Consider the following 16795-nt stretch of genomic DNA (forward strand, 5'->3'; position numbering starts at 1 on the left):
CAGGTTATTCTCTGGTATAGGTATATTTTGCAAACTTCTAAGAACCTGAACTGAATCAAAAGTGGTTTGGGCGTAAAGTTGGAATGTTAGAAATTTAGATATACTCAAATTTGGCATACTCAAATAAAACCTGATTTGTCTTCAATTTTACCAAAAGTCAAGCCAAGGGGGTAAAAATAAAAATATACAAACAGATATATATTCCAAAACTAGAACATACACAAAAAGTGTTGAAAAGTCAACATATTGAATTTGTTCAGATGTATCCAATACTTGTATATAAACAATACTATGTTTTCTTTTTACTGGTAATTACAAATACAGTGGTAAGAAAAAATTTAGAGAGCTGAAAAAATGCAGAACTCAAGCAGAGTTCATAAAAAGCTGTGACATCTTGATTGCTACAACATTTCCATTCATCTGTGGGGGTGTTTTTTGTTTTGGTTTGAGGTTTTTTTGTTTGGTTGGTTTTTTGGGGGTTTTTTTGTTTGCTTGGTTTTGTTTGTTTTGTTTTATGATAACAATGACCAAAGAATAAAATAGATAATAACTCTCACTGGTTAAAACTTAGAACTTCAGAAATGTCAGAAAGGATTCATTCCATCAAATTTCCGCACAACATTTTAGAACACAAAAATTATCCCCATGCTTTACTGTTGTTGCAGATTACAAATAATTCTGGAAACTTCAGAAGTGAGCTATAATTATGACTTCTTTTAAAGGTTGACAGTCTAATTTAGCTATTAACTGAAGAAAAGTCAACATAGAAATAAGGCGACGGATAGGCAGAGAGGAAACATGAGAAAAATCTGTCTTGTTTCTTGCAACAGACTTGGTATATGTTTTCTTCTTAAATCTGCATAGCCATAATTATAGAGGTGGACTTTTTTTTTGTTTTTGCTTAGTTAAAACTGTAAAAAAGACCAGATAAAATCTGTAAAATTTGTTGCTCTTCTTTAAAAATGCAGAAGGTATTTTTCCCTAAACTTGCAAATAATCCCTATGTTATTGTTCAAGTTGATTTTTTTTTTCAGATTTTTCTCTAGAGTTACCTTTTTCTAGGAACAAAATATTTTGAAAATTATTAACTAAATTATTATTCTCTAAAATTCTTTTGAACTTTTCTGCTTTAATACTGAACCTCTGATCAGTCTATCATTAACTACTTATGATAACATCTGTAATAGAGCATAGGTTAATTTAAAGTTGCAAAAGACTTTGTGCTTCCATTTCTTCTTCCTTTTAATCAAGGTATATAAATTTACAGTAAACCAATTTGATGAATACACTTTTCTATAAAGATGGTACATTTTGCTATGAATAAGAAAACCATTTTAGTATAATGACATAGACATATGCAAGGAGTGAGAGTATCTAGGAGAAAAAAAATTATATTAAGAATTCTATTGTGGTCCTCATTTTAAATTTACTTGGAAATATTGAGCACCATCTCAAAATAGAAGTGTTAACACGCATTTCATGTTGTTTGCAATTCCTGAGTAACAGAGAGACTGGAAGGTCAGGAAATCTCAAGTTATGACACAGAGTCCTTTCTGATCCATTCTATTTCTGCCACTCACAATTTAATCACATAAGAGTAACATCTATTAATATAAAGATGAGCGAAACAAATTGCAAAAATAACTTTAGCTCTGAACAGAAGGCAGGGACATACAAAGCTATGAAGAGAACATTCAGAAAGCTAAACAGAACACTATTGGTATAAGATTGAAAACAAATGCTTCAGCAACTTGTCCTGGGCAGGGCTAAATATTCTGCACAGATTTATTTAATTTCCCCTTTGCTATTGGGCTTCTTTTTGCTGTCCAACATCTTACCTAATAATGAGAAAACAAACAGCAGCTCTTAAGAAAATACGATCACATGAACCCTCATGGCTGTATATGAATTTACAAAACCAAACTCAGTCTTTCTCATGCATGCAAATAAATAACTGATTTCCTGACATCAGTTAGTCTAGGAAACTGTGGTCAGCCCTTCCTCTTTTACTGCAGGCGGGGTAGAGTACTAGTTATGCCAGCTGGTCTCTCTGTAACAGTAACAACTACTGAAGTAGAAATTAGCTGGATGTTCAATCTGTGATCCTAGAATTAAAATTATAATAATATGAATGTTACTACTACTATTACTACTACTACTGCTGCTACTACTACTACAAGTAGTAGTAGTAATTTTAAAAGTCACTTCTGATATGGAAGAGAATAATAAAAGACTGAGACCAGTATGTAACTTTTCTACTTAAATATTACAAATTGTTTGTTGATATGTGTGGCTAGCACCCGTGATGCATGTCTCCTTTGGTTTTGGGTTGGGAAGTTTCTGTTATGGTATTGTAGGAGACCAAGACAATGTGCATTAAACAGCATGGCAGTAAAACTGTACTTCAAACAGCAGAGGAAAGATTTTTGTTGCATGCTGTTTGTCATCTCCTTTTCAGATCTCAGCAGGAATCTTTCAAGAAAAGCATTGTTAATGTTAATTGCATTATTTTAATCAGGATCAGATCTGATGGGAGCCTAAGATGTTGCATAAACTAAAATGTCCAAACCATGGAGAAAAATAATCAGCATTCAGAATATATGAGGGTAAGTGCTGTTGGGGAAGTTTTCAGAGATTATTTATCAAAATTTTAAGCACATACATGCCCAATTCTGATGTTTACTGAACATGTTCTAATAGAATATTTATCAAAATTGGCACTATGATTGTTCATAAATATAAAAGTCCCTCTTTTTAGAGGACTAATAATGTTTTAATTGCTTCATAGATTTGTATAGAATAGAGATCCTCTGTCACAAACAATTTACAATTCGAACAGGAACCAATTCAATTCAGTTTATTTTATACCAGCTGGATTGACCATTCTGAGATGTTGCTCAGAAAGCAGTGCATTTTTCTTTAATAATGGGATGTAAGCACCTGGCTAACTCTGCACCTCACAATTAGTCATGCCTTTAAGTACTCTGCTGAATACTAGCACTTGAATGCTTTACTGAAGTAGACCTTCAGATTCAACTGAATCTGGATTATTTGTGTTGATATCTCATGCATAAAAAAAGAATTAAAGAATCGGATTTTGAAAAAAATTATGGCTTGGACACTGGATTTTGGAACAAAAATCAATGTACTTTGACAGCTTTGTGGAGTTCTCAGAAATTTAGGTTTTAAAGCAATATATTTACATTTAAAAATATGTTTTATTTAGATATTTAAAATAAATCCCCCAAGTCTGCATATAGAAATTCCGTTTAAAATACATATATATTTCTGTGTATGATTACCATTTGGAAGAAGAGCAGGCATTAGGAATAACATTCTCTTACTGCCAAAGCTAAATCTGTTAGAGCCATCATCTGGTCCACCAGAAATGCCCTGCTGCAAACAGGGCTACTTTGTGTCTGTGAAATTGGAAATGGCCGTACTGAAAAAATCAGCAACTTCTCAACAGCCTTTTCTCTTTACACTGCTGCCTAGGCAAGGAAAACACCCACTAACATTTACAACAAAGAGGCTTTGGAGGAATGTAACAAAGGCTAGTCCAAAGTCAGCCAAAAAAGGAACACATGAAAGACAATTTCTAACATGTTATTTATAAATGATCAGGTAGACTGAGAGATGAAATAATTATTTTACAATTTCAAGTGTCTTACTTGAACTTTGTTCAGTTAAATATTAATGAAAATAGCAAGCAGATTAGGTATTTGTTCAATTAGTGGACAATATATGGAGAATGACAACTATTCACGTGTTGTAGCCAGACATTCCCCCAGACAGGTCCAGTTCCTCTGCTGCCTTAATACAAAATGAAAAGAAGATTATACACTCAAGAAGATAGTCTAAGAAAAATAAGTAGTCATTACATATGGTAGTCAGTATTGTTGAACCATCTCTGAAATTTCCTTTAGGATATACAATGTCATTATAATTATTCTGTAAAATATAGTACATAAACATATTGCTATTCCAAGGGTTGTCTCCAGTGGACTCCATGTATGAAGACATGACCTTGCTACCTGATCAAATCCTGGTCAAGACATTCTTGAATGTGTTTTTGGCTGAATGCAGCTAAAACAGTTTCTGAACTATAACTACTTAGAGGTACATCCATTTGCTGAATAAAAGGAGCAAAAAGGGAGAGAATTAAGTGTTTTGATCCCTTCCACAGTGGTCTGTGCATCCTTTGAACAGTAAATTTGCACCAGGAAAGGACAAAAAACCTTGCCTTTTCAGACATATTTGTCATGCCAATGTTAAACACAGTGTAGAATTTGGAAATATGTGTAAAAAAGCCCTATGATATAGTTGCTGTATTATAACACTGAGTTTCTAAAACACAGCAGTGTTTTTTCGGTGGCTCAGCTAGCCAAGTTTCTCACTGCCAGGTTTCCATGATCTCCTAGGGTAAAATAGCAATCATTTAAGAGTGAGTCCTCAACTCTGTAGCTAATAAGGACCCACAGAACGCAGAGGGAGAGTAGATCTACAAAATTCACCTGTGGAGGAAAATGGGGAAACTTCTGTACACTCCAGCTTATAGAGCAAACCTACTAAACTGGCTCTTTGTTTGGTTTTGACACAGTGCCTGCTAGCATAGCAGTACAGCCTGAAGGAATGTTTTTGCTATCATATACATAAAAACATCCAACCAAAATTATAATGAATGCATGCATTTTATACATAATGCACACATTTGTATATATATGAGGGTATATCCTATTTTTGTGACCAATTCACAGTCATGAATGCATACGTGTGTGCAAGCATATGTGCAATTTTGATCTGTTTCTGAAAAAGTCACTGTGGGAGAATTTTATTAACAGATACTAACATATGGGCCTCTTGGATGTTTCATGCAAGTGTTTCACTTCATTTGTACTCAATGGGACATTCAGAATATAGGAATCTGACATAGCTCTTCACCACATATACATGTAGATGCACTGAGCTTTCTAGGACAATATCCCTTTTTTTTAATTTGAAAATTTCGTTCTGCTACTTATTTTGTTCAGTTTAGTATCACAAAATTGTGTGATAATGATCAGGAACTCTTAGTGTTTGGGTCTTATTTTTTCTAACATCCATGAAACACTTTTTACCTTTCATTTTCCCTAACTGAAAATTTTAGTTGTTCACTTGTGAAAGTGGAAAGAGAAATGATAGCACTCAGATGAAAAATAAGTTCTGAACAATTTGCTCCATGATTCAGATGAATAGCGTGAGGAGTAATCAAGAGGCAGTACCAGCAGAAGAAATAGGAACCTCTATTGGACATTAAGATTCACAATATGTCTGGGGAAAGACTGACATTGTTGCACTCTTTCTGTTAATTATACTTGAATTCCCACTTGAATTCTTGAATACTTTTCCTGCTCATTGATTTTATAGAAGGAGTAAAAATCTTTAAGAGGTATCAAAATCTGAGATCTACCTGAACATTTTGGGTATAACCAAGCTGCACAGACAATAAACATATTCATTCATCTATGAATCACTGCTTCTAGTGAGTTACTTTGAACAATACAGATCAAAAATGCTAGGAAAAGGGAGTGAGAGCTGCTAATAAAATCATCATTTAACAATCAAGCAATGCAAGGAAGAAGAGAGTATCACACTTTGCAGTAGAGCTTAATGGAAGAACAAAGTTGACTGTACCAATTGATGGGCAACTCCTCCTTCTTACCAGTTTTCCATTTCTACACAATTCATATAACTGGACTATTGTCCTAAGAGGCAGATTTTTGCATGATTATATTTTTAATTACAAAATATGGAATTCTATCTATTATTATGTTCCTGTTATGGTTTTCTTAGAAAATTTAGTATTCTGACCAAAAAAATGTTTGACTTTTCTTAAACCTAAAAACTTAGTGAAGTATAAGAGAGAGGTTTTAATCCAGATGCATTGCCCAAAATCAGGAAACATTTTTCCAATTTGAATGAGTGAAGTCAAAAGTAAACTTTCTTCTCTAGTAAATCAGTCTAACTCTGTTTATGAGATCTGAAGGGCTGATTCAGGATGAGAAATCCTTGTATTTCAAACAGAGTGAAAAAATGGCAGGAAACCGATGATAAGTCTGAAAGTATAAGGTATAATCCCAGAGTGGATCATCGACAATGATGGAGAAGAGACATCCAGAAAAAATAGGTGCCAAAGGAAGAAATGCTGGCAAATAACTGAGAACCAAACTACTGTCATTTAGAGCCGAAGAAAGTGGCTAGCTTTTGGATCCTTGCTGTCATGGAAGCAACAAGTCCCCTTGTAGACATGACCCAGTAAAAGAGAGGAGGTGGAAAACTGACAATTTGTCCCTTGTGGCTTCAAAAGAATCCAAGGAATGTTTGGTAGCAGCACAGTGTTTAATCTTTGTTTGCCTACAAAATTCCAGTTCTGGTCATTGCATTTAGCCCAACTAAATTACTTACATGTTTTCAATTGGCAAAAGTTATTCTTCACTTCCTTTTAATTTAATTACAGAATTTCTCTGTTATGGAAAACCTATTTGGGAGGTTCTTTTTGTGCCAAAAGTGGCAGTATTTAAGGTGAAACAGAATTTCATCACTTCAGAATACTTCTGAATCTTTGTGAATTACAACCCCACATAGACATAGCAATAAAAGAAAAATAAACCAATTTAAAATTAATGTTGACTGCATTTTGAGTGCTCAAAAAGACACAGTTACAGCTGTCTTTTTATTATCTAGCAATTTATGAGGAACCTATTACATATTTGATTCAATATTCAGTTGTTTTTTTCATTAAGTTTATTTCTGTTAATGACTTTGGATCATATACCTCAGAATTTTGTTGTGGTTTTATTTCCTTCCATTGGCTGTTCATTTTCAGTCACATATCCAGCCATTACTATGGTTGGCCACACCTCAGGTATTAATACTAAACTTCTCAGTATGATTTAGGCAGAATGGCATTTTTAAATTGATGTTATTAATCTGGAAAATATGCATTGCTGAAGTCTATTAGCAGCACAGACAAAAGTCTTGTTAGAATCCCAAGGTGGGCTTGTTGTACTCAAGATGAGCAGATGGTTTTGACAGAATCCAGGACCACACAAACTGATTGTCTCCTACCCCACTACACTAATACCAGGCCTTTGAAAGGGGACACTGAAACGGCCAGAAACTTTTCGTGTGGTATCATCCTGAGACCTCCTGATTGCTATCGGGATGGTGGATTTAGATTCATTATGTAGAACTCCACCACTCAAATAATGAGTGCCTGATGGAACTATTAATATATCATCACATTTGTTCAGTAGCAGTCAAAGCATGAATTCTACAAGCATTTATTGAGAGTCAAAACATCTTCAGTTTCAGCAATTTTTTGTTTCTTTCAGTTTTTTGCAAAGAAACATGAACTGGTTGAGCCAATATCTCTTATGTCCTATCTGTCCAGCAAGTTGTGTCACGGACCCATTTCTGTCTCCAGCTTACTCTCCCACTTGTCCATTTTTGTTACTCTGACTGAGCTATATTCCTCATGCTTATCCTTCTCACCACCATCGTTCACAGTTTCCATGTGTCTTTTCTACATAAATCCCCCCTCTTTGGTCAGCTCACACCTGTTCCAGCCATAGCCTGGAGGCTGCCCTTATTGTCACTGTGTTTGCCAGCCCTGAGGGCACCAGCACGCCCTGCTGTCCCTGCCCACAGCCTAGGACCCCGTGTCAGCCCATCCATCGCTCATCAGACCCTGCCCGAGCGATGCCACAGCAGGGCCTGTCTCCAGCTCAACGCGGTGCTGTTCTGCCTGGCCGTGGGCTCTGAGCTGTGCCCATGCATAGCTCCACATCCTGGCGTGTGAGAGGTGCCTGGTGCTAGGGCTGAGGCCAGCCTGGACCCAGTCTTGCCTTGGGCTGTGCCTTGGGGAACCCCTTAACCCCCAGCTGCTGCCCCTATGGAGCTACTGCACCCCACTCCATCCCAGCAGCACAGATTTTCCCATACGAGTGTCATGGGAACCCTATTTAAAACATTTGAAAATTTTTTCAGTTCACAGCTGCTGCACATTCAGTAGGCAGTGCTTTTAGGAAACATTTTCCAACCAGCAAATATCTACTCCACAATTTAATGTATTCACTGTGCCTTCTAAAATTTTTGTTATTTGGACAAGGTATGTATTTTGAACAGAGTTAAAAATGGGACATCCTGCATCACACCAAGGTAACACTTTGGTATCTTAAATAGTAAAGGAATTTATCACTTTCAACATGAAAAGCTTTTTTGATTTACTCCCCTTACTTGCCCTTAGAAATTGCTGAGCTGTTTTGACTGAAAATTCCCCAAATAGCTCAAATAGCAGATAACTGCATGGAAGACTTGTAACTATAATTAGAAACAAAAACTGAACTGGAAGTTAGAATTTGGCATAGTTATAACAAATTACAACTAACTGGAAAGGGTCAAAGCAACTGGAAGAATATAGGTGGTGCTCCTTGCCACGCCTATAATACATGCAGCTTATTTTTCTTAAGCTAAATTCATCCATTGACAAATTTATGAGCTGCTGAGTGTTGTGTCTGGGCTTCAGAACACTTTGAATTAATACAGGAAAGCCTCTTTTACACCGAGCATGAGACTTGTTTGAAATGCTGGCTATAACGCATTTTCCAAAAATTGTTTAAAACAATATAGCCCTATAAACACTGGCTAACCATACTTGGACTTGCCTCTTTCCCTTTTATGAAAAGCATCCCAAATAGTTTGCTAGTATAATCTTACAGTACATATGACGTTCAGAGGTAAATGAAATTAGATTATATTTTTTGAAAATATGATTTTTTTTTTTTTTTTTTGTCTCCATTGGAAAAGACCTCTGGGATTTGAAGCGTGAAACTTCAGATTTTCTGAGAGTTACTTTTGCTCTGATGATTCACTGCAGTCACAGAACCAGAAGTCTGGAAATTAATGCTTCCAGTCTCTCTCATTTTCCTCTTATCCCTGGGTACCATGACTCTCTACTTCCCTGTCTTCTCCAACCCATGGATCCTTCTTTTGAATTGCCTCTTGTACATCTCCCTTCTTTTGAATTAGGATAGCTTGAATGCAGATTGACTGATCATTCATATCTTCCATAAAGAAGGGAGAGAATTGGTGTTCAACCAATTAGTGCCAATGAATAGTGCCCACTCTTACTGAAGGGAAGTATGTGTGTACAGGTTGATCACAGCTATGTTTCATAACTCTTTAAACAGAAGGGCACCTATCTCTTTAAAATTGGCACAGGCTCATTCTACCTCTACCTGCCTCACACTCCTTCAAAACCTGAACATAACTCAGTTTGTTGTCTGTTGCAGTCTGGTACAGGGCCACAAATGCAAAGAGATTCTGTTGCACGATGAACTAATTTAGGCAGAAAAAATGTCCATATACTGGTGGCATAGGTGGTAGACAAGCACTTTTCTAGGTCTGATTTCTTTGGGAATGAAACTTGTCTGCAAACAATGCACCCCAATTTTGCATTTTCCCAGCTGACTATGTTCACAGTGTTTTCAAAAGCACCCTTACTCCTCTAATGGTGTCCAAAATCTGACCAATTATGTCTAAAGGACTGAGCTGTGAACAGAGAAAGGGAAAGGTAGGAGACTGCTAAAGTTATAGGCTAATGAAAGCAATGTGAGAGGGTGTTATGGCCTTCCACAAACACTGAGCAACTGAAGAGGCAATGGAAGGGATTAGTTGTGCAGCAGAGCAGTTTCGCCTGAGGTATGCCAGATGTCTGAACTGCAGTGGAGGACAAAGAGCAACATTCAGAGCTCACTGGGTTATTGAGAGTATCCTTCAGACTTTGCTGCCTCCCTCACTACTTTGTGGAGAGAGGAGTAAATAGGTTGGCTTATTCACTTAATGTCATCCTCAGTATAACCCCAAAACAAAGTGTATTAATATTGGTATTATTATCCGAGACTAAAATCCCTCCTCTAGAAAATATTGAAATGTTTATTTTTTCTTACAAGGAATGCTGTTAATTATTGTGGCAGAAGCATACTGCTTTGGTGCACTGATTTAGGTATGAAAATATTCATATCTCCCAAAGTCTTGACTTTGGTGGTCTCAGTGTTTTTTCTGTCCTCATCAAATGTGGTAAATTATATTTTGATAACATTTTTTAGGAGTATGTTACACGGGAATAGTACTGTACCAGAGATTCAAGCAAGGTCTTCTGAAAACCTGTTTGAATGGCACGGCTGGCATGAGTGAGTGAAAAACTGGGACTACTGACTCTTGGAAACAGCAATACATTCACAGATGAAATGGATTTAGCTGACAATCACTGCTTTAAACTATTTCCCTTTTTTTGGTTAACAGATATAAAATTACTACTGTATTTTGTTAGTAGTAGGTTACTTTACAAAACAAATGCCAAAAAAGCAAATACAGAAACAGAAGCTGGGCTTGGCATTTTAGTTGTCATTCAAGCCCTTACAAATGGGTTGTTCCTGTTGCACTACAGGAAAAAGTTTTAATGTGCTTTTATGATATAAAGCAGAAAAACGCAGGTGCAGCATTTATCTGTCCATAAAAGGAAAACTATCTCTGCGTTCAACAGGAAGCATTTGTAATAAATTGAATGATGTGCAGAAGAATTTTTATTTGTATCTTAGGAATGCATAACTAGAAATATTATGAGCAATTCCTTGACAGTTCCTATTCTGCTTAGAAAATATGCTAACAATTTGTACAGTCTCTTTGTAATATCTTCCTGGATGCTTCAAACAGAAATATGTGCAGGACCAAATATTTGTTCTGTCGTGTTGCTCATACAGACTGTTTCACTATCACAATTTTATTAATGAGTTTTGTGTGAATTCTATTTTAAGCACAAAATTTTTGGAACATTTGCTCAGAGGTTTAAAAACTGTATTATGAGTTTGCAAAAGTGAATATCAGTGTATATTCCCAGCATGGAAATGGCTTCCTTTTAGAAATTTATTCTCTACTATCTCAAACCATTACAAATCCTCTAAGAACAAAATTAAAATCAACAAGTTAGCCTACTTTGCATATTCCTTAACAAGGAACATGCAGATATTCACATGTGTATAACTTTGTAAACTTCGTAGGATTCCAAACTTTCTCTTAAAAAATCTCTTTCCCTTGCTTACAGAAGAACTCACCTGAAACTCATATCATTTTCCCATCAGAAGAACAGATACTGAGTGAGCACTGTTGTAACTGGGAGCAAGTCCATTGACATCAGTAAAAATTAACAATCAGATGTTTCTTCTAATAATGAAGAACATTTCTTGGTAGTGCTAAGCTAGTCTGATTTTTTTCTGTTTCAATAACCAATATAAAAAGACGTTTTATTCTCTTTGTTCAAATAAATCATACTCAGAGAAAGGGTTCTGCAGTAGTTGACACTGTTCAGAGTCATGTCCTTAAAAGTACAAAGGGTGCTGCACCATGGTGTTACCTCCCTTGATTCTTTAAGGATTGGTTAGAAATGAACTATGGCCTATTTCCTTTCTAGGAAGGTAATTTCTACCAATCCACTCTACTGTCTTTTCTTGAGACCTCTTCTGCTAACATTCTTACTGTATTGAAACTAATTTTTTCTGAATGATTACTGAAGGTATTTCTAAATTTCTTGCCCAAGGGCATGTTAGTTAAAAGAAATGCTTGTGTGGTTGACTTTTTTTTTAATTTCTCCTTCTTGTATAATAGACTATAGAATATAATAGAAATCACGCTATGTTAATTTTCCCTCTGAAATCCATTCCTGACTGCTTCAAGCTAGTTTACTGTATACCCTATCTCTTCATGTCAGTAAAAAAGAAAAAAGAGAATGTAACAGATTAACCCTGTCTAGATGCCATGTGCCCACCAAAGCCTATCACTTCCCTCATCAGCTGCATAGGGGAGAAAAAATACAGCAAAAGCCTTGTGGGGTGAGATAAGGACATTTAGAGATCACTCACCAGTTATTGTCACAGGCAAAACTGGTTCAACTAGCAGAAGATTAATTTAATTTATTGCCAATCAAACAAGAGTAATGAGATAGTAAAAGCCAACATTTAAACACTTTCCTTCCACACCTTACCTCCACTCATCCCTTCTTCCTGGGCTCAACTTCAATCATAATTTCTATAACTCCTCCCCTGCAGTGCCACAGATGGACAGAGAATGGCAGTTGAGTTCAGTTCATTACTCACTCTTCTTCCTTTCTCTGCTCCAGCGTGGAGTCCCTCCCATGGAAGACAATCTTCCATGAACTTCTCAACATGAGTCCTTGCATGAAGCTTAACATGAGGCTGTAGTTCCTCGTGAACTGCTCCAGTGTGGGTCCCTCTCATGTAGTGCAGTCCTTCAGGAACTCCAGCATGGATCTCCCACAGGGGTCATGAGGACTGCCAGAAATTCTGCTGCAGCATAAGCTCTTCACAGTTTCTTCCTGACACCTGTTCCAGCAGGCTCCCCTTTGTAAATGTTTTCCCTGAGGCACTAGCACCATTTCTGATGGGCTTAGCAGCAGTTGGTATTGGCTCTATGTGTCATAGGGGAAGTTTCTAGCATCTTCTCACAGAAGCCACCCCTGCAGTCCTCCCACTACCAAAACCTTACCATGCAAACCTAATATAGGCAATTAAAGTAACCATGAAATGCACCCATCTTTCTCCTCCTCACAATAGCCTACACTAAAATGAAGTGTGATCACTCCAGAGAAAGGCACCTAGAAAGAAACAGGTGGCATGACTGTAACAGTAGTTCCACCAATCATTCTTTTTTTACATAGTCTAGTTCAAGAATACAATTTAGAGTCAGTCATTTAATAACTTTGGCTGCTGCACATCTCTGCTGGATGAAGAAAAAGATCATGGGAAAAATCTTAATAGATAACTACTTTATCAGAATAACTTTGGGATGATATAATGACTGAAGATTTGAGGAACAGAACCTCAATTTCTTTTCAGGTGGAAAAGTCTGAAATGGCATAAGAGCAATACATTGATCCAGGTCTGCAAAATTCTAGGAGAATATATGTGTACATATATCTTGGAATGTAAGGTAGCTTGGACGTGGGAAGATTAATTAAAATGGCAGGAGGAAGTAAAGTTTAGCTATAAAGTCAAGGAAGGTAAATGAAAGTATGTAAACTCCAAATAGAATAGTTATAACTAAAAATACAAGGGGCAGAGTAATTATAGGTATCTTCACTCTGATTAAGGCCTAAATATCTCAGGACTGATGAAACTGATGCAGAGAAAAGGGCATGGGTATGTTTAGTTAGTCTTCTCTCAATTTCTTTTCAGATTCCTGTGAATAGTCTTCCTTTGCCTATTTGTCTCTATGTTTTTACATCCTTGAAGAGTTAAAATCCCAAGGGGAACGATTGAGTGTGTGGAGCTCTAAGACAAAGTGAATTTCCTCTTTGCTACACAATCTATGAGCAGGATGGAACCTTGGCCCTCACAAACAGGGAATCCATGTTTCAGTCTGGAACTACCCAGAAACTCTCTAGTTGAATGAGAAATAGATGGTTTTTTAGGATTGTGAGACAGTCTGAAGTCATGGATGCCATTTCCCATTGAAAACCCAGGATATTTCTGGGAAACGGCATGTGTCCAGTAAACTTTCTCCAAAGAGCTTGAAAACTGGAACTGTTCTCCAAGTGTATGTTCAGAGGCCCCTGCCAAAATCCTGTATCTGGATTTTGTTCAAACTTTGCAGGCTCCAATGATCCTCTGAGTCAGTAAAGTAGATTCCAGCACAGGAGACTGAGTAATGTCTCTTTCTATCATGAACTTTCTGCCATGGATGTCTGTGTAGATCTGTAGCTGACCCAGTTGTGAAGTGACATATTTGCATTTGAACAGAATAATCACTTGCTGTTTGTTACTGATATTGCCTGACGTTCACTTTCTTATATGTTATCTTTTTTCTAGAGGGAAGTAATTTCCTCATTTTTTGCCTAATCACATCATTCATGTAGTAGGGAAAGCTTTCCCTTTTCATGTGGTAGGGAAACCTCTTGCTTTCCTTTGTCATTGGGAGTTTCTCTCTGAGGGCATTGAACGGAAAAGTGTTACTATTTATAAACAAGCTTGTTGGAAAAACACAGGATCACTACTTTAGAAATATCTGAAATCTAAGTATTGCAGGATATTTTTGTCACTAGAATATGCTGAATATGTAGGAAAATAAGGTTCCCTGATTATTTTATTTTTATTAAAAATCCATGTTTTTGTGATAAAATTTTGAAATGTCATGCATAATGCTAAACAAAGACCACTTCTCAGTCTACATGTAGCTCTGGAAAATCTGCTACTGACAGTTTATATAAATGTAGGAACTTCGTAAGGGCAGACATAAAGTTTCTGCTTCTTTGTCTGCAGATTTGCTGTAGCCTGTTGCAAGAAGAGACTGCACTTTTTTTCCTGTTGAAGACTTTGCCTTTTTGTTGTTGCTTTCCAAATTTGGATGTTACACAGTCACTTAAGTCTCATAGGTTATGGTTAAGTCTTCCTTTTTGTGGACACATATTTATAGAACAAGTAGGGTAACATACCACATCAGGAGAACAAACCATATGCCTTTCTTACTGCTGTCACAAATGCCACAATATGATGTAACACCTAGTTTTGAAAACAAATCTCTTAATGGCAGGAAAAATAACCCAATGTTGCACAGAAGCTACATGATCTTTGGACTTTCAGTGGTATGTCACAATTATAGAATATGTTGCCAAGGAAGCTCCATCACGGCTTGCAAGCTTATTCATTGTGTTTCTGACCTTGAAGCATAGCTCTACAAATGCTTCAAATAAAGACAGTCCTATTTAGGACATTAAAAATACACAGAGTTCAGCTAGAACTTTGCATCTGAATTTTTTCATGTAAACTTATCCAGCTTTAATCCATATCATGTATAGATGAAATGAGCAAATAGATTGCACTGTAATCTGGTCTAAATAATCCATGTAGCTGAGGAAAAAGAAAATGAGGCCTATTAAGTCATCTTAATGTTAATACTGTTGGATACAGCTCTGTCTGACACAGCTGGGAAATGTTCACAAAGTGTTATTATTGCCAAGGGCTGAGTATTCCTTTAGTGATAAATTGAACATCAGTTGTTGTTTTTTCAGTTCTTTGTTAAGTCTATTAGGCTGTTCTGCCTCTAAATGTTTGAACATACAAGGAAAATATTGTGAAGGCATTCAAGTAACAATAGAAATAAGATACTTGCTTTCTCAGGAGGGACAAGAGATAAAGCAATGTGTAGACAGACACACTGGCACTGAAGTGCCATCATGGTAGGTGCCACATCACACTCATCTAATTAAGATACATCAATATAATAAACAAAAGTCACTCATGTAAATTTAAATCAGTAGCAATTCTAGAAGCCCGGTCTGTGGTGACAGTCATACACTGAGGTGAACTGTAGCTTATATTCCATGTCTTGCTTTCACACAATAAGCCTTCCGAAAAACTGGAGAGAACCCGAGGGTCTAATGGCATCTTTATAATGTTTCTCAACTAATGGAGGTAAAGAAGTGTAAAGCCAAACTGCTCTTACTCTGTTAGCTAATTCTTTCTCTTGCATTTCCATACTTGGGAGAAAGGCAATTGAGCTTCTTCAGGCAAAAGGTTGGAATTTGACACTCCTTGCTGTTCAAAAATAAAAAGTAAAAATAAAAGAGAGAAAATAAGATTTATTATGTTTTGAATCTGCTACTGGGTGTATTATTGCTGTGTTGTTTTTCCTTTCCAATCAAAGTCTAACAGATTTTTATTTTTGTGTGGCTTACCACAAAAAGTAATACTCTTTATTTTCTTTACTGAAAGGGAACACAAAAATGAATCATTTTTAGAAACTTTTCGGTTAAAAATAGATATGTCCCAACCCTTTTTCTCTTCACAGTATGTGAAATCTGGTCAAAGTGCAATATTTTTGCCTACTGTTACCTAGATTAAATTTCCCAGGGCAGACAGAAAGTTGGAAGCCAGAAAAGGAGTATCCTCCTGCTTTTTCATAAACAATGTCACACCTAGCTGGGAAAGACAGAGCTTTATAGGAATCCTGTTTTTAATGGTGTGTCCTTATTTCCCCTGTTTTTGCTTTCAGTACTGTTACTGGAAAGTTTCACGGGCTATTATAGTGACCACGGTATAACGCACATATGTTTGAAGTGTGTACACATAACAATATGGTTAAACAAAACACCATGAAGAGGGAGGAAAAATTAAGTGTAGGAAAAAAAGAAAAGGTGGAAGGCTATCTTTGGAAAGAATCAAGCAGCTGTCCCTAAAAACAACATTGCCTTGATTGAGGAAAAAACCAATGTAGGATTCTGTCTCTAATCCCTGTCTTTCAAAATACTGAGTAAAGCTGCAGTTTCTGATTTTTAGATCAGTTGCATGACTGTTTTGACTAGGTCAGAAGGTAACTTGAAAAGAGGAGTTGGGATAGATTCCATCATTTGTATTGGTGCCCAAAGAATTTGTCTAACTCCAAAAATATCTTCCAGGGAAACAGCCCGTCACCCAAAACGGACATTTCTTTTGTGCACAGTGACACTAGAGGTGTGGTAGGAAACTATCTTCACATCTGTCCCATGTTGATTTGTTCCTGAATGAAAACATCTAGTGCACATTGCTAACACCACTGTATTAACAGCTGGCATTTCCTTCTGTCTAAAAAGAATTTACTTGGTATTCTCTGAATAACAGCTACCATATTCAGTTCTTAATGTAGTCAAACCATCAACTACACAAAGATGTGATAAAATGAAGGACTGTGATCAATTTCTGAAACA

Source organism: Catharus ustulatus, chromosome 6 (assembly GCF_009819885.2).
Source record: "Catharus ustulatus isolate bCatUst1 chromosome 6, bCatUst1.pri.v2, whole genome shotgun sequence".
NCBI lineage: Eukaryota > Metazoa > Chordata > Aves > Passeriformes > Turdidae > Catharus > Catharus ustulatus.